The sequence below is a fragment of the Pongo pygmaeus genome, chromosome 8 (assembly GCF_028885625.2).
Source record: "Pongo pygmaeus isolate AG05252 chromosome 8, NHGRI_mPonPyg2-v2.0_pri, whole genome shotgun sequence".
In the NCBI taxonomy this organism is placed as follows: Eukaryota; Metazoa; Chordata; class Mammalia; order Primates; family Hominidae; genus Pongo; species Pongo pygmaeus.
Genome location: NC_072381.2, coordinates 63,091,877 through 63,115,979, shown reverse-complemented (window position 1 = coordinate 63,115,979; position 24,103 = coordinate 63,091,877). Strand labels below are relative to the sequence as shown.

Sequence of the window (24,103 nt, the reverse complement as noted above, 5' to 3'; positions counted from 1 at the left end):
GGACAGGCGTTGTACCCTCCCCATCCCTCTCTATTGTCTCACACCCCTGGCCTTCCCCATCGTTGGAAACCAGCCCTGTGGACATGAATGTTTCTGACCTCTGTTCCAAGGACACCCTCCCATCGCAACACAGCAGCCCGAGTCCTGGGTCCCATGCAGAGTGGATCACTTACTTTTTGTCCACAAACATCTCCTCAGCCTGGTTTCCCTGATGTTTTGACAGTCCCCAGAGGAACTGACAGCCATGGGAAATGTCAGCAGATCACAGGAGGGGGGCTGAGACATGCCCTGGGCCCCTGGCCAGCCTGGGAGGTAAAGAATCAGGAATGCAAAGGGGTCCCTGTCTCACCCTCCCTGTCTGTGGCCTGTGGTCCATGGAGAGAGTGCTTGGGAGAGTCTAGGTACTTCACTGGAGCTCTCAATCCCAGGGAGCTTCTGTAACAACTTGTGCTGCAGCCCCAGGGCTCAGAGAAAGACCCTGACCCCAAGGGCCTTGGAGAGTGCCCCAGCCTTCAGATTGTTGGGAGAGGCATAGGCGTCAGAGGCCAGCCAAGACATTTCTACCTCTTCTGCTCAGGACACCTTAAGCCAGGTCATAAACCACTGTTTCAACTTCTGTCTTTGAAAGCAAGCCCTCTTGCTCTCACCTGGCTGAATGGTGGACTCTCAGACCCCGTGGTGGTGGGGACATTCCTGGTCTCCTTTGGTGGCTTGACTCCGATCTCCCCCTCACACTTCCCTTGTGGCTACTCTCCACCCCTCTCTGCCTCTGCCCACCCCAGAACATGCAGCCGCCTTCCCGTTACTGGGAGGACAAATGGCCTTATTCAGGGACACCCTGCCAGAGCTGTCTCTCTAAGACAAAGCTTTGTGCAGCTCTGCGTGAAAAACAGCTCGCAGCCGCCCAGTGAGCAGGCAGGATTGGTGGGTGCAAATTGCAGGGGATTTGTTACCAGCTGCCGGTGCCCCAGAGACAGCAGGCAGGCGGGCCCTTGCCCTTGAAATGCCAGCCGCCTGGCAGGCTGGGGCACCTTTTCAAGGCCGGGACAGACTTCCTCCTGGACACCGGCCCCCACCCCCACATCCAAGCTCAGCAAAGCTGGGATGTTGGGGAGGGATTTGGCTTCCTTCCTCCTGCTGGGCTGTCTCCACCGCCCCGGTCAGGTGCCCCTAGAAAGGGCTCTGGATTTCATCACCCGGCCTCTTGGAACTGACTCATGGTCAGATCTGTTTAGTGGACGAAACCTGTTCACGCGCTCACCTCCCTCTGTTTCAGTGCCGTGGGAAAGGCAACTGGCGCTCTTATCAGCATGCCTATTAATAGAGGAGGAAACTGAGGCTCTGAGAGATGACACAGACCCAGGTCACATGGCTTCTGGTGCTGGAAGCAGGACTGATTTCCAGGATGGTCAGATCTGGAGCACAGGGAACCACCTCCCTCTGAATGACCCTGGGTGAACTAACTGGTGGGTGGCCTGGCCTGCCCTGGCCTGGGCCAGGGGCCCTGGCCTCCGTCCCCTCCCCCACCTCCCTGAGGGAATGAGGCCTGAGATCCGGTGGCCTCACTGTGCTCTTGGAGAAAAGGGATGGTTTATGGACACAGTGTTCCCAGGCCAAGAAATTGGGGGGAGGGGCAGCTGTGATGGTCCCTGGGGTTCCAGGAATGAGCAGTGGGGAGGGGCTCTGCCATGCCCAGAATGAGAAAGGGCAGATGTGGAAACAACTTCCAGGCTATTTCTACGGCCATTAAAATGAGGTCTCCAAAGAATGATGACTATGTGGGAATGCTTACGTGTAATATTAACTCTCTAGAAGGATAACAAAGTGCTAGACTTAGTATGATCCCAGCCAGGTGCAAAAACAAAATGTACATGTATTTAGGCACAGACACCAGAAGAGAATATACCAAAATGTCAACTTACAAGTAATGGCTCTATCTGGATGGGGCCGGAGGGTGACTCTTTTCTTTGTTTCCCACATTTTCTTCTTTCTGTTTTTAAGCAGAAGCAGCAGCAGTCATGGGTTTCTTCAGAGTTTGGTTGGAGTTGGCAGGGGCAGGGTGAGGAGAGCAGGCAGCTCCTGGCTGGCTCAGCAGTTTTCCTAGCACAGCCCTCTCTGGTTCCCCGAGAGCTCCAGGGGACAGACCTCTCATCTGGGGGATTAGCTCATCACTGGCCCCCCTGCCCACAGAGCGGGGGTGTACACAAGGACACCCTGGGCCGAGCCAGTGGGTACCTGCTTTCCAGGCCTGTCCAAAATGAGAGGGGAGCCTGGAGGATGGGACCCTAAGAAGGGCCTGCTTCTGTCACCAGGGCCCTCAGCAGCCCACCCCCTATGCCGCCCCACAGCCACCTGATTGGGACAGGGGATCTGCACAGTGAGTAGGAGTAGGGATTAACGAGGTCTGTAATAGGGGAAGGCCAGGCTGCTGCAGGCATTGCAACTAGATGATGTGTGTCTGAGTGTGGGTTCCCACAGGCAGAGCCTGCAGTGAGGATTCCAGTGCAAGTTGTTCCTTCAGGAGGATCCCAGAAAGCACTGATCGAGAAGTGGAGGAAATGAGATGGGGAAGGGAAGGAAGTCAGTGAAAAGAGTGGTTAGGAAGCATGTAACCTGCTGTGGACACCTGGGGCTCAGTCCTGCTGGGAGTGCTGGCAGCTAGAATGTGCCCTTTACCCACCTGAGAGGCGAGGAGGAGGAGGCATTTCTTCACCATCTCTCCACCATTATTGGGCAAGGTCAGCTTGAGGTCGGGGAGCAGGTGGATGAACCCTTGGCACTCGAGTTAGCAGAAAACGCCCAGGCAGAGTCCCGGTGCATGCAGTAAGCAGAGGCTGTGTAGAAGAGGCACCCACAGTGCCTGCAACGAGATGCTTTCCAGACTCAGTCACTGATATCACACCCTCATCATCTCTGCTGTATTTCAGTACCGCTTGTATTAAGATTGAGTTCTTATTATTTCTTAAAGGAAATTTTATATTGCTTCCTTAAATGGCAGATCAGTCTCCCTTACCATATTCAGAAACTGCCAAAATAAAGACAATAGAAACCATACCTTGTCTCCTAGTTTAGCTATAGGTGACTGCTCAGTGATGGAGGGTTAGCCAGTTCTCTGCTATTGAGAAAGGGAGGTGATGGCCGGATGCAGTGGCTCACCCCTGTAATCCTAGCACTTTGGGAGGCTGAGGTGGGAGGATCACTTGAGCCCAGGAGTTTGAGACCAGCCTGGGCATCATAGTGAGACATCTCTACAAAAAAATTTTTTTAATTAAAAAAAAAGGGGAGGTGAGGGGTGAAGGAGTTTAGGAAAGGCTTAAAGACCTGTGAGCACCAAACTACTGAGCCTCTCTTCTTAGAAACAACAGCATCCCAAAGATGGAAAGACAGCTGAGGTTGCAGTGGTTCTCCCACTGGGACCTGTGACTACCTAAGCAACCTGGGGGGCCATATCACCTAGACCACACTTGAGGGTGCCGTAGTTAAGAAGTGCAGCTCTGAAGGAGGCTCCGGGGCCCGGGGTAGGCTGTGCCCTGCCCAGCAGCCATCTCATCCTTAGTCTGTCCATCTACACCATTTCTCTGCCTTCACGGCTGCAGGAAGAATGATGAGGCCGTGGGTGTGAGAGTGCCTCTTAAAATAAAAAATACTAAACTGGAATTTTAAGGGCGAGGGATGATAAGCTTCTTGTGCCAGGCCCACCCCATGCTAAGCACAGGGCCTACAAACACATATACATGCAATACACACAGTCCCTTCTCTCCTGGTTTGAAATAAGTGAATGTTCCCATTCTGTGGGTGGGAGATGGCAGTAACCATGCAGGCCACACAGCCCTTCACCCTCCCTTCCATGTCCAACCCTGTGACTCCTCCAGATGAGCTTGTTCCCATTTTAAGGGAAAAATGGAGGCTCTGAGGGGTGGGGAGGTGGTCTCGGCAAGGGCAGAAGTGGGACCAGAGCTCTGGCCAGGCCATCCCTGCAGGTCACCAGGGACTCAGTGGTGCCCCCGAGGAGCTGGAACAGCTTCTCTGGAGATGCAGGGCCACAGGTATCACCATGCCTGCCTTCCCGAGCCTTCCTGCATCTGCCTCTAGCCACCCTACCCACCGGTGCACCCAGGACAGGGTCCTGCCGAAACAACCTCCACCAGCACTGCCCCAGGTTGCCCTGAGGATGCCATGGCTGCCCAAGGAGTTAATAAAGCCATTGGCAGCAATTAATTCTGTAGAGGAAAGAGCCAGGTAAGAGGATCAAGGAAGCCAGAGCTTTGGTTTTAAGATGGAGCTTAGCATTCTCACCCCCAAAGGAGGGATTTCAGGGGATTCGAGGGTGTGAGAGTGAAATGGAGCAGGGCCTCAGCAGAAGGCGGGCAGGCTGGTTGTGAAACGTTTTAACCAAGTGTTGCAAGCCACAGCCTTGTAAATACCTTGTAAATACCAAAGTATGTACCTTCTGGGTTAGACAGACAGATAGGCATTAATGACAGTACGGTTATCATTAGTTTTGCCTCTTTAGACATACAGAGCCAGGACAGGTCGGGGAAGGGCATCTGGATTAGGAAAAGATCTGATTCCTAGCCCCTTTCAGTCATGATGCAACCAACATAAAGTTCTGCATTTTCTCTGTAATAGGCACTGCCTTGAGTATCCATGAACTCACTTATCCCACATGGTGATCCCAGGTACTCACGTCTACCCCATTTTACAGATGAGGAAACTGAAGTTTAGATAAATTAAATAATTTGACCAGGGCTTTCCGGCCAAAAAGAGCCAGAATTGTGATCCAAACAAGAATATTCAACCCCAAAGCCACCAGCTGCCCCTGCTCTTTATGAACAGGTTAAAATGAAGTCCTGGGAAAGACACAGTAATGATTTGAGAGCTGCCAAAGATCACCTGAACTGCTTGCAAGTGGAGGCCTTAAGTGTTTGACAATGATTTGTCCTTGCTGGTAGGTTAAACACCCTCCCATCTTTGGGCTCATTCAACAGTCAGGGGTCCCATGGATGATGAATAGCAGAGAGGCTGGGTCAGCCCCAATTTCAAATATTTTTTCCAGAAGCCATTCAGCTGTTTCATAGAGAAGAGTGGTCATTAAAAAGCATGGATTCTGGAGCAGCCTGTCTGGGTGTGAATCCCGCCCAGCCCCCTAATCACCAGTTCTGAGACCTTGGAAGAGTCAGTTAACTCCTTTGTGCCATGGTTCTCTCGTTTGACAAAAGGGGATTATAATAATGCCTACATCGTAGGCTTTAAGTGAGTTAAGGTCTATACAGTGCTTGGAACAGGGCCAGGTGTATAGGACATGCTGTATGTGCATGAGAAATTTTATTCCAGCGTGTTGGCATCCATGCTCTCTGAAATGCCTCTCATACCTGGAGGTAGCACAAAACCTAGTGTTGTAAAAATATGGAACCCTTATGTGTAAGTAGGGCCAAGGTAAATGCCAGTCACGCCACCTCCAAGGGTGTGGAGATGAATGGGACCCTGTTAACTAAGATGGGGTAAATGGGGTCTCCAAGACAGCAGAGATGTAAATGGGGTTAAGAATGCATCCCCCCTTTCCCCAAAAAAGAATCTGAGCCACTGTGCAGGAGGCAGGCAGCCCTGCAGAAGGGGAAAGTAGAGAGCTGGCAGAGGGAGGCTGGACAGGGCCCACAGCACCCTGTCTGTGCCCTGGGCAAGGGATGTTTGAAGGCCTCTGACTCACCATTCCCATCCTGTCTGTGCCCTGGGTGAGGGAAACCTTGAGGGCTTCTGTCTCGCCAAGTCTTCCCAGCAGCCCAGTTCAAAATTATTCAAAGAGGAATAGGAGGAAGAGAAAGTAACATTTAAAGTACCATTTATTGAGCTACTGCTTCATGCCATGCATTGCTGCTGGGTATTTTATGATCCTCGTGAGAATCCAACCCATTCTATAGATTAGGAAACTGACGCTCAAAGAGATTTATTCACTTGTCCAAAGTAGCTCGACCCTTTGTATAACAAGGCGAGGGATGAGTGAAGACATAGCTCTGAGTGGATGGATGTGTGGGCCCTTGAGTCTGAAGAGAAGAAGGAAGAATCAAGAGATTGGGGGAGGAGGGGTGTGGACCTGGGCCTGCCCCAACTCCAAATATGGTCCTCCTTCTTCTCCGTGGTTGTGCCTTCTTCTCTTCCTCCTTCCCTGGGATCAGACTCATTGTGAATGTGCCTCTTGCCTGTTCCCAGGGCCCATCTGGCACACAGGGGCAGGGAGGAAGGCTCAGGCCAACAGACCCCTGCCCTCTTGCCCCTGTGAGCTGCCCAGGTCAGCATGCATGGCAGAGCAAGGGCTCGGAGGTGGAGGTTCAGGCCCTGGAAATGGGTCTCTGCCTGCAGGCCCCTAGCCCCTCCTTGCCTCCACCATTTCAGTGGTCCCTGAGTCAGGGCCAACTAGCTTCTGGTATGGTGCTAGTCTCAGGCTATGTAGAGCCCAGTGCTGGAAACCAGAATTGGGGGTAGCCTAGGGCAGGGACCCGAGCTTGGGCTTCAAGAGCAGGCTGACGTGGGCCTGGTTTAGCTCTGCAACTTCCATGCTATATGTATCTCCGGCCTTATCTCCCAGCCTCTCATGAAATGATAGGTACCAAGTATGTAGCATAAACTGTCATCTCATGAGGGCTCTGCATGTAATAGTTCTGATTATTTTGAAGTCCTGCTTTACAGTCCAGGCTCTGAGACCTACTTGCTATGTGACTGTAGGCAAATCACTCTCTCCTCTGAGCTTGGGGTCCCACAGATCTAGAATCCAGCTCTCCTGGCTGGAGCAGCAGCAATTCTGTTTCCATAGTAACCCAGCTGTCTCTCCAGGGACCATCTGGATCTCCTCACCCTGACAAGGTGCGGCCCAGGCAACCAGGTGTTTGTGTTTTGCAGTGGAAACTCTGCAAGGTGGTAATTCCCCTCACTGGGGACAGGGCGGTGGCCAGGCAGATGGCTGGAGGGAAGCAGAGCCTCCTTACCGGCTGCCTGTGCTGTTCTGGGCCCAGAGAGACACAGAAACCAGAGCTCGGGAAGTCTGGCCATGGCTTTCCTTGAAGAGTTATTAACAGATGCTTCATTATATTCCTAGGAAAGCTTCCTGGCTTGTTGAGGCTGGCCAGGTGAGAAACACTGCCCGGGGCTGGACTCCTGTAGGGAATTCCAGAGGACCCAGTCTCACCTGTTTGGGATGAAGAGACACTATTGTCTCTGCAGGAAACAGGAATTACTAGGGGGAAACATTAGCAGTCTGCCTTTCAAACAGGCACATAATTATAATGACGGCAGAAACTCAGCGCACAGGATAAGCTAAATTCACCCCTTCAACGTAAGCTCATGGGTAGCTATTATGTTTAGACTCTGTGATCTGTACTTAGGGAACCCTGTACTCCCAAAGGAGCTCACAGACCCAGACCCGGCAGGGACATGCTTAGGAAAAGATGGTGTCAACAGACCCACAACACAGAACCACATTGTGGGGTGGGGAAGCAGAGAGGCGGGACCAGCCACTTCCAGCAGGAAGTTTCCAACCTGGACTGGGTTGGGACAGTGAGGGGATAGTCATCTGCCATCAGTTTACATAGGTGAGCCCCTTGACTTAAAACAGCCCGCAACGGGGATCCCCTGTGCTTCTTTTCCAGATGAGGAAACTGAGGCTCAGAGAGGTTAAGTCCCTTGCCCAGGGTCACACAGCTAGGGAAGGACTGAGCCAGGATCAGAACTGGCTCGTTGCACCCTGTGTGGGGACGCTGCCCTCCTCCGTGGGTTGCCCTGGGAGGCTCCGGCTGAGCAAAACAGTTCTCTGCCTCTGTCCTTTTGGCTCTTTCTCTCTCTCTCCGCCCCCCTTTCTCCTTCCTCTCTTTCACTCTCCCCGTCTCCTTTCTCCTCCTTTCCCTCTCTCCCCCATTTCCTTTGTCTCTCCCCTTTCCCCTTGGGACCACTGCTCCGTGCACCACAGGTCCTGCTGCTCGGCTCTGCCGGGGTCATCTGCAGCATCTGCTCTAGGTGGCCGGCTGTCTGCTCACAGGCTGCTGCCCTGCTCCAGCCCTGGGCCACGCCCCCAGAAATGCCTGCTGTTGTTTAGCTCTGCCCCCTCCTGAGGACCCTCAGCCAAGGAAGTGACATCATTGCATACATTCCCATTTCCTCCAGGCTCCGTGTGGTCTTGAGCCCACTCTCAGATGTGCACCCCAGATGTTTAGAATCACTTCCTCTCAATTAAGCGTCTGCCGGGAGGCGAGGGGCCCGCCTGTGTGCAGGGTCCATGTCTGTTCAAAAGGGTCTCAGAAGAGAGAAAACGGGAACTCCTCCCTGCACAGACGGCGGGAAAGTGGTTCGCTGTTGAGCTCCCTGGGGAAGCCGGGAAGCCAGCGCTCCGAAGCATGCTGGATGTGGTGGAGGTGGTGCCTGTGCTTGATTGTCCGCCCATGTGGAAGCGCGAGGATGCGCAGGTGTCCCAGTGGTCTCCAGGGAGAGATTTGAGTGTCATACCCTGGAGACAGGGCCTCTGTGCCTGGTTCTCCTCCCTCTCCAAATGGAAAGAGAACTGTGGGAGGAGAAAAACAAAAGAGAAGAAAGACACTGCCCCTCTAAAGAAGGAGGACACAGATGCCAAGGTGGCCCCATGGGTCAAGGCCCAGGGTGTGGACCCCTCCTCCGAGGGCGCTCATGCCCTGCTTGGGCTAGGCTAGGTTTTACGGTTCCGGTCACGTGCCTCCTCCTGGGGTGCCTTTGCTCTGTGTCAGAGTCACATGTCCACACAGCTAGGCAGATGACACAAAGATGGCATCTCACTGAAGATACAGAAGTGATCAGGGGCACCAGAGTGCCCAGCCCCACCAAGGGAACAGCTGCTACACAGGGGCCACCTGAGGCCATGCGTGACACACACCCAGAACTGCCAGCACTTGTGATTCCGCAAGAAGCTTGGAGTTCTTTGTTTTTGTTATTGTTTTTGTTTTTGTTTTGAAACGGAGTTTCACTCTTGTCATCCAGGCTGGAGTGCAATGGCGCGATCTCAGCTCACTGCAACCTCTGCCTCCCAGGTTCAAGTGATTCTCTTGCCTCAGCCTCCCCAACAGCTGGGATTGCAGGCAACCACCACCATGGCTAGTGTTTGTATTTTTAGTAGAGATGGGGTTTCACTGTGTTGACCAAGCTGGTCTTGAACTCCTGAACTCAGGTGATCCTCCCGCCTCGGCCTCCCAAAGTGCTGGGATTACAGGTGTGAGCCACCATGCCCAGCCTAGGAAGCCTAGTGGGGTTTTTTTTGGTTTTGTTTTTTGTTTTTTTTGTTTTTTTGTTTTGAGACGGAGTCTCACTCTGTCACCTATGCTGGAGTGCAGTGACACGATCTTGGCTCACTGCAACCTCCACCTCCCGTGTTCAAGTAATTCTCCTATCTCCGCCTCCCAAGTAGCTGGAATTACAAGCACACACCACCACGCCTGGCTAAAATACAATTTTTAGTAGAGATGGGGTTTCACAAAGTTGGCCAGGCTGGTCTCGAACTCCTGACCTCAGGTGATCCACCTGCCTCAGCCTCCCAAAGTGCTGGGATTACAGGCATGAGCCACCGTGCCCGATCATGCCTGGTGTTTTTAATGCTATTGACCACTCCTGTGCAGCTAGTCCGGTGAGACTAAGGCTGGCTCTTGGGTGGCCAGCCAGTGGAGGCATTGGGCTGAAATCATTTGAGGAACAATGGACCCATGACTGATGGGAGGAGGGTCAGTTTTTGGAGAATCTAGTGGAGGTTGGCCACCTTGAGCTTGCCTCCTGCTCTCCTGCTTTAGAGCTGTGTGACTTTAAGGAACTGACTTAACCTCTCTGATCCTCAGCTGTTGCATCAGGAAATGGGGCTAACTGTAACCCTCACTTGGTGCTGTCTGCGTTGAGGATTAAATGGGAGGATATAAGGGAAAACTGTGCCCTGCATGTAGTGAAAACTCAGTGTCTTGTTTGCTACATCCCAATGACTGAGACAGAATAGGTGAGTGAGTGGTACCCCTGCACCCCTCAAAAAATCACTTATGGGAGGAATATGGCTGGTATGGGAAGGAGGATACTGTGTGTTGGACAGGAAAGGGGAAGCAGGAGGACGGTGTATTTTTGGAGGTCACAGGTACATAATAATTCATAGGTATACATAATAAGTATTGGTAGTAGTGTTACATTATCGTTACTGTTCCTCTCTGACATGAATGTCAGAGTGTAGAGGGCTTTGAGGATCACCTAGCCCAAGCCCCAGTTTAATCTGAGAAGAGACTGACACAGGGTGGGGGACACAATCTTCCCAGCATCCCTCATCGTATCAGGGGCGAGGCTGGCATTACTTCTGCTATTATTGCCACCATCCCTTTATGTGAAACCCTAACATCATCCTACTACTGCTGCCAATCAATTAAGGAGTTACCATGTTTTATATGCTGGGCAAAATACTGCATGCACATCCTCTCCTTTCAGCTTTACGAAAATATTAAAGTGCAGGTGCGGAAGGAATGTGAGCTAAACCCCCTCCTGCTTCTTCTGACTTGGTGTCCCTGTGCAAGGTGTGCCACTTTGAGCCTTCATTTCCTCATCTGTGGAATGGGAACAGCACCACCTGCCCCCAGGGTTCCAAGCATCCAAGGAGCTAAGTGATAGGAAGTACTGATGCCCAGTACTGGTTCCATGAATGCCTGGGGAATCTGGAGGCTGCCTCTTGGCTCCTGGCTTCCAGCCACGCCCCCCGACACCAAGGCCTCTGTCAGTACTGGTTGTTCCTCAGTGCAATTAGGTAATTAGGCCAAATTCAATTACACACCACACTCCCAGGTTTGTCTGGGGCCCAAGGGGGGTGTGGGCTCCCCTTGTTGAGGGGGAGCAGCAGAAGCACTGGCTTGGTTCCCAGGGCTGGGCCTTCCCACTGTGCCTCTCAGAATACTGCCTGCATCCTGCATTGCAGCTGGGGAGACTGAGGCAGGGAACAGGCAGCATTGCTTGGCCCCTGCCTTAGTCTGTTCAGGCTGCTATAGCAAAATACCTTTGACTAGGTAACTTACAAACAATAGCAATTGATCACTCCCTGTTGCGGAGGCAAGATCAGGCTCTGGCAGATTTGATGTCCAGTGAGGGCACGCTCCCCGTAGATGGCACCTTCTGGCTGTGTCCTCACATGGCACAAGGTGCAAAGAGCGCCCTCAAGCCTCTTTCATAAGGCACTGGTCCCATTCATGAAGGTGTATTCCTGATGACCTAATCCTCTCCCAAAGGCCCCAGCTCTTCGTACCATCTCAATGGATTAGATTTCAACACGTTAACTTAGAGAGGCACAAGCACTCAGACCACAGCAACCCCAAACTGTAGCATCCCCAGGGCTGAGATCACCATGCCTGATTTTTTTCCCCTTCTGGAGAGCTTCACCCCAGACTGCTGGCCCACAGCTCACCTTCCCTTTCAAATTCATCAGCAGAGGCCTGGCTCCTCATCCCCTGGAAAAGCCCAAAGATTGGTAGGGAGGTGGGGGGGTGGCCTCAGCTTCCCTCTGCCACCCCTGGATTTGCAGCAGTTTCCCCTCCTAGCTGCAGGCTGGCACCCAGCTGCTGCCCAACACTTTGATCGGCATATGGATCTTTGGGAGAGCAGGGGCTCCAGTGAAGTTGGGCAAACCAGAGTGTATATATGTCTTTAAGGGTCTTGCCGGGGGAGTCAGGCGAGAGCAACCCAGGCTGAGGGCAGCAAGATGGCCCTCCTGGAGACCAGGCATGACACTTGTAAGGACCATATCATCTGAGGCCTTGAATGCCAATCTAAGGAGCTTGAACTTGATCTTGACACCCCTGGGGAGCGAAGGAATGTTTTAGACAAGGGATGATGTGGTCAGATTTGCCTCAGCAGGTAGAGGAGGGACCTGGGTGCTAGAGGCAGAGAACATAGTTTGGAGGCTGGTGCAGTTGCCAGGACACCAGTCTGCTGGGGTGGAAGTGTGCCGTGTGTGGAGCGAGAGAAGCAGAGGTGACTCCCCAGCAATGCCTCGTGCCCACGCCCTTCCCTGGGCCTTGGAAGCACAGGTGGTGACATGGCTGTTTTATGCTTGACTCTTGACTACCAGTTCTGAGGATGGTACACAGCACCTTTCCCAGGAAAAAGGTCTTAACTTTGGATTTCATTCTGAAGTGAAAGTGGTTTTATGGAATTTTTCTTGTAAGTACGAAGATAATACATACTATGTGTAGGACAATCAAGGAATACAGAAAATTATAAAGAAAGTAAAGCTGACATCCCACCACTGTGGGATAACTTGGTGAATATCCATTAGTCATGCAAGAAACATTTAACATACTTAATAGATAAACATACTTAACAGATAAACCACAAATAAATATAGGAAAATGGAACCATAGAGGGCCTGCCACCTTGGAACCAGCGTCTTTGCCTTGACAAAATGATGTGTGTTGTAGACCTCTTGCCTGGCCCACCCGTCAGCCTACTCCGGCCTTTACAGGGAATTAGCAGGAGTCAGTTCAATAATGACATTTCTTCCTGGAGCCTACCCAGCCAGACTTGGGGAGGCCAGTGCCCCCGGCAGCAAAGAGAGGTATGGCATCTACACTAGATGTCTTCACTGGGGGAGAGGGGATTAGGGTCCAGAGAGGGACAGTGACCTGCACCTGGTCACACAGCAAGCTCCCAAGCCCCTTTCCAGGTAGCATCTGCCTCAGTTGGAGACTTGGCCTCCTGGGCCAAGGAGCACACAGTTCTGTGAGCTCAGCTCTGCAGGCCCTGATTTCAACATCAGGCCTCCCACTTCTTGCCCTGCCCTGGCGGCCACCTTTGGATTTCCCCCAGACATTCCTATGCAGCCTGTCAGCTCATGTCCAGAGCCCCTGGAGGTGGGGGACACCTGGGACCACACTGGGGAATGGAGGAAGCCACCGGCTCCCCTCGTCTGCCATGGACGAGGAACAAGGGGCTGGAAGGGAGCAGGCACCCGGAGAACCTCCTCTCACACAAGGTGATGAAAGGAAGGCAGGAAGGCTGCACCGGGTGATGAAGGACTCCTGGCAAACTTTCATGGGCTTGGGAGGTTCCTAAAACTGCGCAATTGCTGCCCAGAGCACACCGAGGTGCTCGGGCTTGCTTCTCAACCACCTCTCCTCTCCTTTTACCTCTCCTAGCGCCCCACAGCAGGCCTCAGAAGCCATAAGCCCACCAGTACAGGGTCTCTTCTGCAATTCTCCATCCTCAGCTCATACGCCTCAGGTGAGAGGCTGCTCCCTACTACTCCCTGGCAGCCCTGACTGTCAGAAATTCCTTCCTTCTTTGAGCCCAAATCAGGTTCACCTACCCATCTTCAGGATGCATGTGACTCCCACAGTAGGTGAGGGAAAGAGCTGACAAGTCCAGGTCTAGCCCCGACCTCCCTGTGAGCAGGCGGTACCGAGTAGGATGGACCCATCCCATCAGAATCCCACACTGTGCTGGGAAAAAGAGGCAACTGATGGGCAAGAGTCCTTTAGAAGAGCATATCTGCCTAGCACTTTGCAGTTTGCAGGGCATGCCCTGGACGCTACAGTTGGCAGGAATACAGTACCAGGATAGACAGCTTGGGGCCGTGGAACAAGCCAGGAGTCTGGGGTTCTAGTCCTGGCTCTACAACTAATTTGCCATGTGACTGGAGGCAATCCCTGCCTCTTCTTTGAACCTCAGTTTCCTCATTTGAAGAGGGAAACAAGGGCCTCTGTACTCTGATGTCGATTGAGCTGGCTTGATTCCAAATGGATAAGTAGAGGCTCTGTCAAGAAAGGGGCTGGAAGGAATAGGCCACACATGGTTTCCAGGCACGATGGGTCCAATGGTGGCTGGGACACCTGGTATAGCAGCCCTGCCTGGTCCTGCAGCCTGGGCCAGAGTGTGTGAGTGGCCCCAAATCTTTTCCCAAAGTGAGCCTCACTTTCTTCCGCTGCAAAGTGGAAGCTTTGTGCTCAGCTGCCTTGTGAGCCTTTGTCTGGGAAGCATCAGGAACGGAATTTGGCTGCTCCAGCCCAGACAGGGAGGTGTGCTGCACAGCCAGGCAGGCAGACAGACAGTCCAGCAGGAAGGCAAATTGCATTTCCAACTGCAGAGAGCTTATGTCAGTCCAACCCTGGGGCCATCCGGAAGCCCCCATCAAAGCTGTGTCCTGGGAGAAGCAATGAAACCCCAGGACTGCTGAGGCACGGACATTTGAGCTGCCTTTGCCGTCTCTTCCCTTCAAAGGCGACTCCAGAAATCAATGGGAAGAGATTCATTAGAGACCTGGGTGGCGCACTCCTCGCCACCTCCGGCAGCCCCTTTGTTAACCAGCCTGAGCTTCCTGTCTGAACAGGCTGCCTGCCCCTGAGAAACAACCCAGGTTCTAGGAAGCAGGTCGGAGACCTAGGCTCCGGGCAGGGCAGCAGGGCCACCACACACCCTTAGAGGCTGTGATTGTTCACTGTGCATTCAATCATTCTTGGTTCACTCATTCATTCAGGCAGCTGGTCCTTGTTTCATTCATACAGCTAATATTTATAAAGCATCTGCCTGGCATATTTTAGATACTGTCAATATAACACATCCAAAACAGACAAAAGTCCCAGTTGACATGGAGCTTGCCTTTTAGTGAGGGAGACAGCGTTAAACAAGGTAAATAATTGAAATACACTAGCCAACAATGCTAAGGAGAAAGCCACGTCAGGAGACTCACAGGCATGTCAGGGGGTGCTGAGTTGTGGTCAGTGTGGTGGCGGGGGCTTCCCTGTCAAGGGGTCCCCCGAGGGAAAGCCTGCAGGAGGCGGGGATGTGGGGCTGGAGCCGGGGCCACCTAGAGAAGAGCATTCCTGGCAGAACCCCTGGAGGTGCATCGGGTGCATTCACAGCTAGAAGGGCAGCGAGGCTGGACCAGAGTAAGCCGAGGGGGACTGGAGGGAAATGAGGTCAGAGAGATGACAGAGACTGGAGGCTGGGTCACGCGGGGGCTCAGCCACAAGGACTTGCATTTTACACCAACGGAGCCAGAGCAACATGAGGAAGGGTCTTAAGCAGAAGAATGTTTTGTGACTTACGTTTTAACGGATCCTCCATTTTAGTTTGCTAAGGCTGCCATAACAAAGTGCCACACAGCGGGTGGCTTACACAATAGCGATTCACTGTCTCACAGTTCTGGAGACCTAAAAGCCCAGAGGAAGGTGTCAGTAGGGCCAAGGTCCCTCAGAAGGCTCTAGGCAAGGATCTTCTCCAAGGTTCTCTCCTCGCTTCTGGTAGTTTCTTGGCTTGTGGCAACATAACTTCAGTCTTCACATGGCATTGTCCCTGCGTGCATGTCTCTGTGTCTAAACTTCTTTTTATAAGGACACTAGTTCTAATGGATTAGGGCCCACCCTAATGACCTCATCTTAACGTGGTCATCTGCAAAGGCCCTACTTCCTTCCAAATAAAGTCACATTCACAGGTTCTGGGGGTTAGGAGTTCAACATTTTTTGTGGGGACACAGTTCACTCCCTAACACCATGGCTTCTCAATTGGTCTTTCCTAGGACCTGGTGTTAGGTGGTCTCACCCTTGTTTTACAAAGGAGGAAGTCGAGGCTCTGAAAGCCTAACAGCTCGTCAGGGCCACCAGCTAGTCAGAACTTGTTTCCGGAGCCTCAGCCTCCAAATCCAGGCTCCTCCCTTCCCTCCGCAGCACCTCAGTTTTCCAGGAGAGCATGGCCAGTTCCTTCCTGTCTCCGCCCCAGCCCTGGGGGCAGCCCCAAGCCCTACCAGCTCCCCCCTCGCCCCCTCCCCGCTCGGTAGCCTGGGGCTGAGCAGGTAGCAGAGCAGGCTCCTCTGAATGTTCATTTTGTGTCTGGTTCATGTGCCCCCTCCCCTCGGAATCCTCTCTTCTCCTCCAGCCTGGCAGGATGCTTTCCTGGAACCCCAGTAACCTTGCCCTTGTAGAACTTCTCAGAGGTACTGAGTGGAGGTGTCGGGCACGGGGTGGTATTGTTTTCAAAATGAAACGATTATAGGATTTGGGTGGAAGCCAAATGCAGACTTCTGGGAATGCAGCCTGGGTCCAGGATGAGTGGCCCTGCTGGAGGATACGCCCAGGAAGGGGAGCCGGGTGCAGTGGCAGGAGGCTAAGAGGCATGGAGGTCTCACTGTGCATCGTGTTCCTGTCCCCCACTCAGGTGGAGCCCCAGCAAACTCAAAATGTCACACGAATGCTTACAAATGCATAGATGCTAAACTCTAAAAAGAAACACAGTGAAGCAAGAAATATTTCAGTATTTGTAATGTGGTATGAGGGAAAGAATATAAAACAGAGTTGGGGACATGAGCTCTCATCACAGCTCTAATTGACGGTGTGACCTGGAGGTCACCTTCCTTCTGTGGATCCTAGAGTCCCACCTTGGGAATATGTGATGGTTATCAGTGCATACTTCTGAACTGGATTGCCAAGTCATTTAAACCCTTGGGCAAATTGTCTAAACCTCCCTGCGCCTCTGTTTTAGTTTCTGTACAGTGGAAATAGCTCCTGTCAGAAAGGTCTGGTGGTGAGGATTGTTAATACTTGGAAAATGCCTGGAAGTGTGCCTGCCAACCAGCAAGCTCTCTGTAACCATGAGCTGCTTATTACACCAGGAGAGCAGAGGCCAGGATCCTGCTTGGGCCCCTAGCTCTGTGACCCCGTGTGTGGACACAGGAAGGGTTCTGAGGTCTGGTGGGGACGCCTGCATTGGCCAGGAGCTCAACCGCAACTGTCCCTTTCATCTTAAAGACTAAGTGAACACTTGAGGAGGTTGACCAGGATGAGGGAGGACAGGGAGTGGGGACAGAGAGAACAGTGTCATAAAGACACATGAGAGTTTGTGCCCTGACCCCTCAGAGGTTGGCAGAAGCCCCAGGAAGGGGTCTCTGGAGGCAGAGCCCCTGAGTTGTGTCATGCCCAGGGCTGCTGTTTGAGCTTTCCTTGGGCAACTGAGCTGGCTGTGTGACAGCTGCTCCATGCCAGGTCCCCGGTACGTGTGCATCCATTTGTTGAATGCCCATTGTGTGTCCTACACTCCCACGTGTCCTGAGAAGGACCAGGGATGTGAAGGTGGATGGCCCAGGCAGCTCCTGGGGCCTGAGCTCATGCCTGTCATTCTCACGTGGACATGTGGCTGGGGCCTCCTTGTCCACCTCACCCTCCCTCTGAGCGCCTACGCCCGCATGGGTGACATCTCCGAGTCATAGGATCCTTGCTCAGCCCTGCTGAATCAGCAGACCCTGCCTGAAGAAGAGCTCTGTGTCTCAGAACCCAGCACCCAGCAGAGCCGTCCCTGGCTTCATTGTTCTCCCTCTAAGCGGTCAGAGGGAGCCTGGCTTTTGTATGCTGGTCTTTCCTTGCTAGTGGCCTCTCAGCCCCCAGGCCTCCCACTATACAAAGCCTTATACAGGAGGTGACCCGGCCCAGAACCCCTTTGACCCCTGGGTGACCTACATCCTAGGTAGCTTGATTCTTTTTACTGGGTAATGCTGGGACAGGATCCAGGAGGCCCATCCCTCTGTGGGTAAACAGGGGAGCCCTGGAGAAGGCCCCTGTCTGCGCCCCCAGCTTGACTGGAAGGGGTGCCCACCCGCCCCCACCCCAACCCCACCCAGTTGGTCTTGCAGAGGCAGGCTCCGCATGGCAGGCTCCTCCAGCTGGGTAAAGCATCCTCCCTCCCCTTGCTCTCCCGAGCAAGCCACCACCGCCTTCCCGGCTGCAGCGCCGTGATTTATCGGCAGCTCCTCCTCGCCAGGGCCCACGGCAGGAGGAGTTCAAACACCCGCGAGAAAAGCCACCCGCTATTGATCCCCCCGTCAGGCCTCCCGAGCGCTGGCGGGCATTCATCAAGGAGCCGCAGCGCGGGGGCTGCAGCTCGCCCTTTCTTCTTCCTTTCTTCTCTCTCCCAAGTCATTCCCCCGGGGCTATGCCCCCCTTGCGGAGGTCACTCAGAGAGCTCACCGAGTGCCTGTGAGCTGAGGTGGAGAGCGCCTTTGTCTGCGGCCTCTTTGCTGTAGATCCTTATCAAGGGGGTGGAGCAGGCTGCTTTGGGCCCCAGGCTTTTGAGCAAATCTTTGGAAGTTGAAGAAGTGGAGTTGGAACTCGGAACAAGTGGAGAAAGCCCTCTGAAGCAGAGACTGGTCGGAGTGCCCGTATTTCTGTAGACCAGAGGCGTGTAACTAGAAAGAGTTTGCTAACCAAGTGGGCCAGAGAGAGCCTTGAAATTAGCATCTGAAAACCCTAGCTTTGGCCTGAAGGCCTCCCATGCAGTTTGGTGAATGGATGCTTGAAAACAATTTGTTTTCCTAATTATGTAAACCTAGTGAAGAGTATCTTTTTTTGTTTGTTTTTTTTGTTTTGTTTTTTGTTTTGTTTTTTTTGCTTACCTGGGGAAAGTCTAAAACCTCTGGTCTCAAGCCGGAGGAGCGTATATTAATTCTCTTCTCCAGCCCCACCCTATGACTTCCCAGAGTGGGTCCCTGGGAGAACAGGGAGATGGGGTAGGGAGACTGGCAGATTGTCTTTATTGAAGTTTCCTGGGCAATGCCAACAGGTCTGTCCCCCTCTGGTATAAACCTCTGCTCAATTCCAGTCCAAATTCTGGCTCAACCTACCAAAGTGGTTTTGCTGAACTCAGCTTCTGGGGCTGGCCACATGGTACCAACACATATAGGATATTTCAAAAATGAATTTGGAAGTCCCAAACATGCGGGTCTTTGGTGGCTCAGAAAGCACTAAGGATCAGATTAGAATAGTGAACTGTCATTGCATAGAATGGGGAAGGGTTTGTGTTCTGGTTATTTCAGATAGTGGCTCTTTGGATTCTGGATAATGGAGGTCCAAGTGCTGACATTGTTAAAAACCAGATTAACAGTAGAAACCAGATCTTAGGTACATCCATCTCAGTGTTCTCTTGGAACATGTGAGCCATATTGTCCCACTCCATCTGTTTTCTGGGTGTCATTTGCTGAGCAGTGGGCTTTAGAGTAGGTCAGTCATCTGGAGGATCTGCAGTGGGGAGATGGGCGAGTCTTCACTGGACCCCTGCCTGAGGTGCTGCTTGGGAGGGCAGGGCCCCAGTGAATGTCTCAGTGAGTAAATGACAGTCCCCAAAGAAGCCATAATAACCTACGAGGAGATAAGATGGAGGTGAGAATAAGCAGAGCCTGGAATTTGTGCAAAGCTGAAGGGAAGTCCTTCCCCTGGCTGCCTTGGGGTTGGCCTGCCAGTAAGGGGATGCCAATTAATTTCTCTTGCAGGAAGCTAGTTCGTGTCCAAAAGGCTCAAGTTATGAAGTACGAATTAATCCATTTAACCAGCTCCTCGGAGGGAAAGCCCATGACAACTGCATTTCCAAATGCCATCCTGAAAGCGATATTTCAAGTGGCAGTGAGTGGGATTAGAGCCTGCTAACGATTTATGTCAAACAAGGAGCAAGAACATAATTTCTAGATAAGTGATTTGTCCCAGCCACTTCCAGGGCCGGCAGGAAGGTTTAGGGGCCAGCCAGAGGCTGAGGCTGAGAAGAGGGGATGGAGTCAGGAGATGCCACCTCAAAGGCCAGCGAACCTGGTCAGCTCCCGGTGTTGGCCAGGGCAGCAGGGCACGGCAGTCCAATACAGAGGAGATTTTAAAGACAGTCATGGCTGCCCTTCTTTGGGGATGAATGATGGGGCCTCACTTACCTTCCTAAGTGTTTGGGGCAGTTAGGTCACCACGCAAGCAACTTTCACAGGCAGGTGGGTGGGGCTGGGGGAGGGAGCTATAAAATACAGTTTCTCCCGAGGCGGTAATGATGACAGGGAGTGCCCACGAAAGAGGGAGGGGCGAAGATCTCTGGAGGTGGGAGAGCAGGTGGGCTTCCAGGGGTGTCTGAGGGGCAGAGGGGTGGGGGGTGAGCAAGCGCTCAAAGCCCGGAGCCCTTGTGACAGACTGGCTGGAAGGAAGAGGCCTCGGCCACCACAGGATGCAATGTCAGGAAGGCAGCAGCTCCCGGGGCGGGGCAGGGCCTCGCGCAGCCGCCCCCGGCTTCCCTCCTGCCGCCAGCTCCTGGTCACAGGAACTCCCCGAAGTCGGGGAGCGGGAGCGTACGTGCGCGTGTTCACCCTGTCCTGGGCCCCTCGCTCGGGGAATCCCGGGGGTGCCAGGGCACCCAGGGTCAGGGAAGTAAGATGCCGGGCCGCCTACCTTCTCCACCCCGTAGCCCGTTCCGAAAATCCTTTTAACCGAGATTTAATCTGGATGCCCAGCCCCGCCCTCCCCTCCCCTTCCCCCGGCCGAGGCCCCCTCCAGTTCAGCTCCCTCCTCCACCCCCTCCCCGCCGTGGACCCTCATTAGCATGCCCACTTGGGAGGATTCGCTGGGGCGCGGGAGACACCCGAAGTCATCCACCGCCAGCGCCTTCCCGGCGGCCTCCTCGGGCGACAGCGCTCCGGGAGCCCCACTCGCACAAGTGTTGCTTCCAATTAATTGCCTAGGCGGGGGAAGGAAAGGGGCCTGGTCGCCGCCCCCGCCCGGAGGCTGGAGCGCTGCTCGTCGGGTCGTGCGTTCGCTCGGCAGCGGCGTGCACCAGCACCACCCCTGCGTGCAAGTTTGAAATGTGAGCTGCCTCCGATTCATACTCGCTCGCGCTCCCTCGCAGCGAAGTGGCTGGGCTGACGGTCTGCGCGCGCGAGTGAGTGCGGGCGGCGGGCTGGGGGGCGGGGGTGCGGACGGCGAGGCTCGCGGGGCGGGGAGGGCGCGCGCGAGCCGGGGCTCCCTGGAGACGCCAAGGCAGGTCTGCTCGCCTTTCATCTTCCTCCCGCGCTCCTCCTCCTCCTCCTCCCTCCCCTCCCCTCGCCGCGGCTGGCCTGGCCTCCCCCGGAGCCCCCAGCCCCACGCGGGCATACGCAGGGTAGGTAGTCACGCCCGCAGGGTCCGCGAGCGCGGCGCAGAGCGCGGGCCGTGAGAAGTTTCTCCGGCGCGCCCCGTGCGCCCCCGCCCCCCGCGCGCCCCCGGCCCATCCCTGTCCCTGGAGGGCTGTCGCTTGCGCCCGGGCGCGCGGCTGGCTGCCTCCTCGGCGGCGGCGGCGGCGGCCCCATTAGCGGAGCCTCCGCCTGTGATTGGCTTCGCCCGGGAAGCTGGAGACGGGCGATGAATAATTGATGTGTGCGGTGCGGTAGCCGGACGGCGGCGGCGGTGGCGGGCAGCAGCGAGCGGGAGCGCGGGAGCCGGAGCGCCCTCGGAGCGGGCAGCGCGGAGCGAGCGGGCGCCGGACCCGCCCGGGCCCCCGCGCCGCCGCCGCCGCCGGGGCGCGGAGCGGGGATGCAGGCGGCGCCCGCTGCCTGCGCGCAGCCTTTGTTCGGCGCTGGCTGAATCCTACCCGGAGTCGCTCGCCGCGGCCGCCGCCGGCCGGGCCCCAAGCCCCCGAGGGCGCCAGGGCGGGATCGCGACCGGTGCAACTTCTAGGTAAGTGCGGGGCCGGAGGGGTCGGCGCCTGGGCGCCCACGGGCCGGGCCCTGGGCTCCCTCCGGGCGCGGGGTTGAGTGTGCGTGCCTGTGTGTGACAGAGGAGGGCCGGTGCATTGTGGGTAGCGCCGTGTGCTGCATGGTGTCAGCCCCAGGCTTGGCCGGGAGAGTGGCACCGGCGTGCACCGGGCCGGTTTTGTGTACCCACAGACGGGGCCTTCATTTTTCTTTGGGGCCAGGGGGCAGAGTGCGCCCCCACCCAGGCCCCTGAAGGTGAAGTGTTGGCTCTCCAGCAGACATTTTACGAGGCTCCGTGCTCAGTCGGCTCACGCTGCAAAAATAAGAATCGGCCAGGATGCCTTCGGAGGCAGCGCCTGAGGGTCCTCGACTTCAAGCTGCTCCTTTGTCAGAATGCAGCCCTGATGCCTCCAGCGCCTAGAGACCCCATGGGCACTGGTGATGCCACCATTGCGGCAGGGTGCCCTTCGTAAAGGTGGTGGGTGCAGAATAGACTTCTGACAAGTGTTTGTTGGCAAGCTGGCTAGAGGAGAGAGGTGGATTTGCACCAGAGGGCAGGAAGCAGCCTTTCAGGAGATGCCTGGTTGTGAGGACCTTGTACAAGACCTTGGAGAGAGAGCCCCTTGATAGGGGCTAAGAGGCGGCTGCCTGGGGTCCTGAGCATGTGGTTTTGGTATTGGTGTCTTAAAAGCCAAGCCATGGTGCGGTGGGCAGCAGATAGGTACCAGTCCCTGGGTCCAGAAGCCCTCTGGGGGGAAACTAGGAGAGGTCAGCTGGCACTTCTTTAGATGGGTTTCAGGAGACTGTCATTCCTACAGTGGGGACCCAGTCCCTTCGCCCTTGACCATCAGGCCAGACTGCCAGATGAGTGTTGAGCAGGGCTGATGGCTCTTCCAGCAGGAAGGCTTTGTGTGGCAGGTGGCATGGAGTTGGTGCCAGTGTGCTTCTCATTGGCCCATCTTTGAGAGCGGCCACAGAAATTGGGCTGAGGAGAGAAATCAGGCTGAGAGTCAGAAATCTGGCTGAGGAGTGAGTTGGGGTGAAAAGGCCGTGCCATCCTGAAGTCAGGTGACCCCAGATGTTACGTGGGGGCTCCGGCTCCCCCAGTTATGGGGCTCTGGGCCTGAAGCTTATCTCCCATCTGCTATGGAGGAAAGGCCTTGTCCCAGGGGTTGGGCGGAAGGGTGACTCTTGGGGTCCACGTGGCTCCTAACAAGCCTTTCCCCTTTTTTTGTGTATAAGCCAGGCAGTGACTACCCTCCAACTAGCTGGATTCAAGTCCCCTTCTGAGCTATTTTTACCCTGAACTTCCTTAGTGAGAAACCACCAAACGGCGATGCTTTGGTGAGAATCTAGGTCTTTACCGGAAGCGCAGCCTGCACAGAGTTTACACCTCGCTTCATAAGTCTGCCTCCACTGCCCTGCACAGCCCTCCCCTGGCTCAGAGCCCCTGCGCCTCTCTCATGCCTCTTGATTCTCATCACAGCCTGTGCGCTCAGGGACCTGTGAGCCCCAGTTTCAGATGGAAAAACTGATGTGCCCGAGATCATCCAGTTGGGGATGTAGGAGGCCAGGCCTGGTTCCAACAGGAGCAAGACCTTGACTGCCAGCGGGCTCCCTGAAGGCAGGGACCACGTGTTTCTCATCACTGTATGCCCCAGTGCCAACTGTGGTGCCTGGCAGATTGTGGGTGCCCAGTGGCTGCTGAATGATGATGGCACGAGTGGAAGGCTGGTTGGGTGTGTTTTCCCCATTGTAGTTGGGACGGGGTGGGGGGACAGAGGAATTGAAAGAGCACTTCCAGATCTCAGTCTGCATTGGTTGAGCACCCAGTCCATGCAGTCCCTGGGAACTCTGAGATGGGTCCCTAGTGTGGAGTCAGGCAGCTAGAGGGAGAAAGGTGCTTCCACAGAGGTTCTGCAGAAGTCCTGCCCAGTGCTTCCTGAATGTTGCCCCAGGGAGTAAGGAGTGATTGAGCTGGGTCTAAGGTGACGCCATTCTGTACAGTAGCCACTGGCCACATGTGGCTGTTTGTAAATTTCAATTAATTAAAGGGATGAGTTCAGCTTATCCTTGGCACTAACCACATTCAAGCACTCAGTAGCCACCGAAGGCTGGTAGCCGCCTTGTTGGGCAGCTCAGACTCTAGAACATGTCCACCACAACGGGAAGCTCCATGGACGACAGACAGCGCTGGCCAGGAGGATAGACTTAAGACAGAGGTGCAGTGAGGACACTAGCTCAGAGCCCACGAGTGTAACAGTGCAGGCAAGTCTGTTAGATAAAGAGACCTCCTGTTTCCCTAGCATTTGTTTTGTGGCAGCCTGCTGCGGGGAAGTAGACCAGCCAGGCATTCCCATTTAACACGGGAGAAAACTGAGGTTCACTTTTGCCCAAGGTCATCTAGCAAGAGGGTGGCATGAGTCCCAGGTCTCCAACCCCTCAGCCAGCACTCTGTCATCCAGCAGAGGTCAGCCAGGGGGCACGAGTGGGCAGCGGTCCCAGGAGCAGCCTCAGACCTCCCTGAGGGACAGTCTTGGTGCCGGTAGGCGTCAGTCCCTGTGAAGTCATCCATCGATCGGGCGGGAGCGCCAGCTCAGCCTCGGGTCCTCAGGAACAGAGAGTTCT

At 54.6% G+C, this 24,103-nt stretch overlaps 1 protein-coding gene across 8 annotated transcripts in view; it reads left to right on the top strand.

Annotated features, from left to right (window-relative positions):
• Window positions 1–24,103, top strand: part of ZMIZ1 (zinc finger MIZ-type containing 1) — a 250,401-nt gene that overhangs the window by 157,627 nt on the left and 68,671 nt on the right. Inside the window, exon 1 of one of the 8 annotated variants that reach the window (XM_054503122.2) lies at window positions 20,378–20,685. The exons of 5 other annotated variants lie outside the window; for them this stretch is intronic. The gene's annotated coding sequence lies outside the window, so the exon portion shown is untranslated. Of the gene's footprint in view, window positions 1–20,377; window positions 20,686–20,755; window positions 20,905–20,953; window positions 21,459–24,103 lie in introns of those variants that run through there. 2 more of the 8 variants (XM_054503124.2, XM_054503123.2) reach the window with 2 other exon arrangements.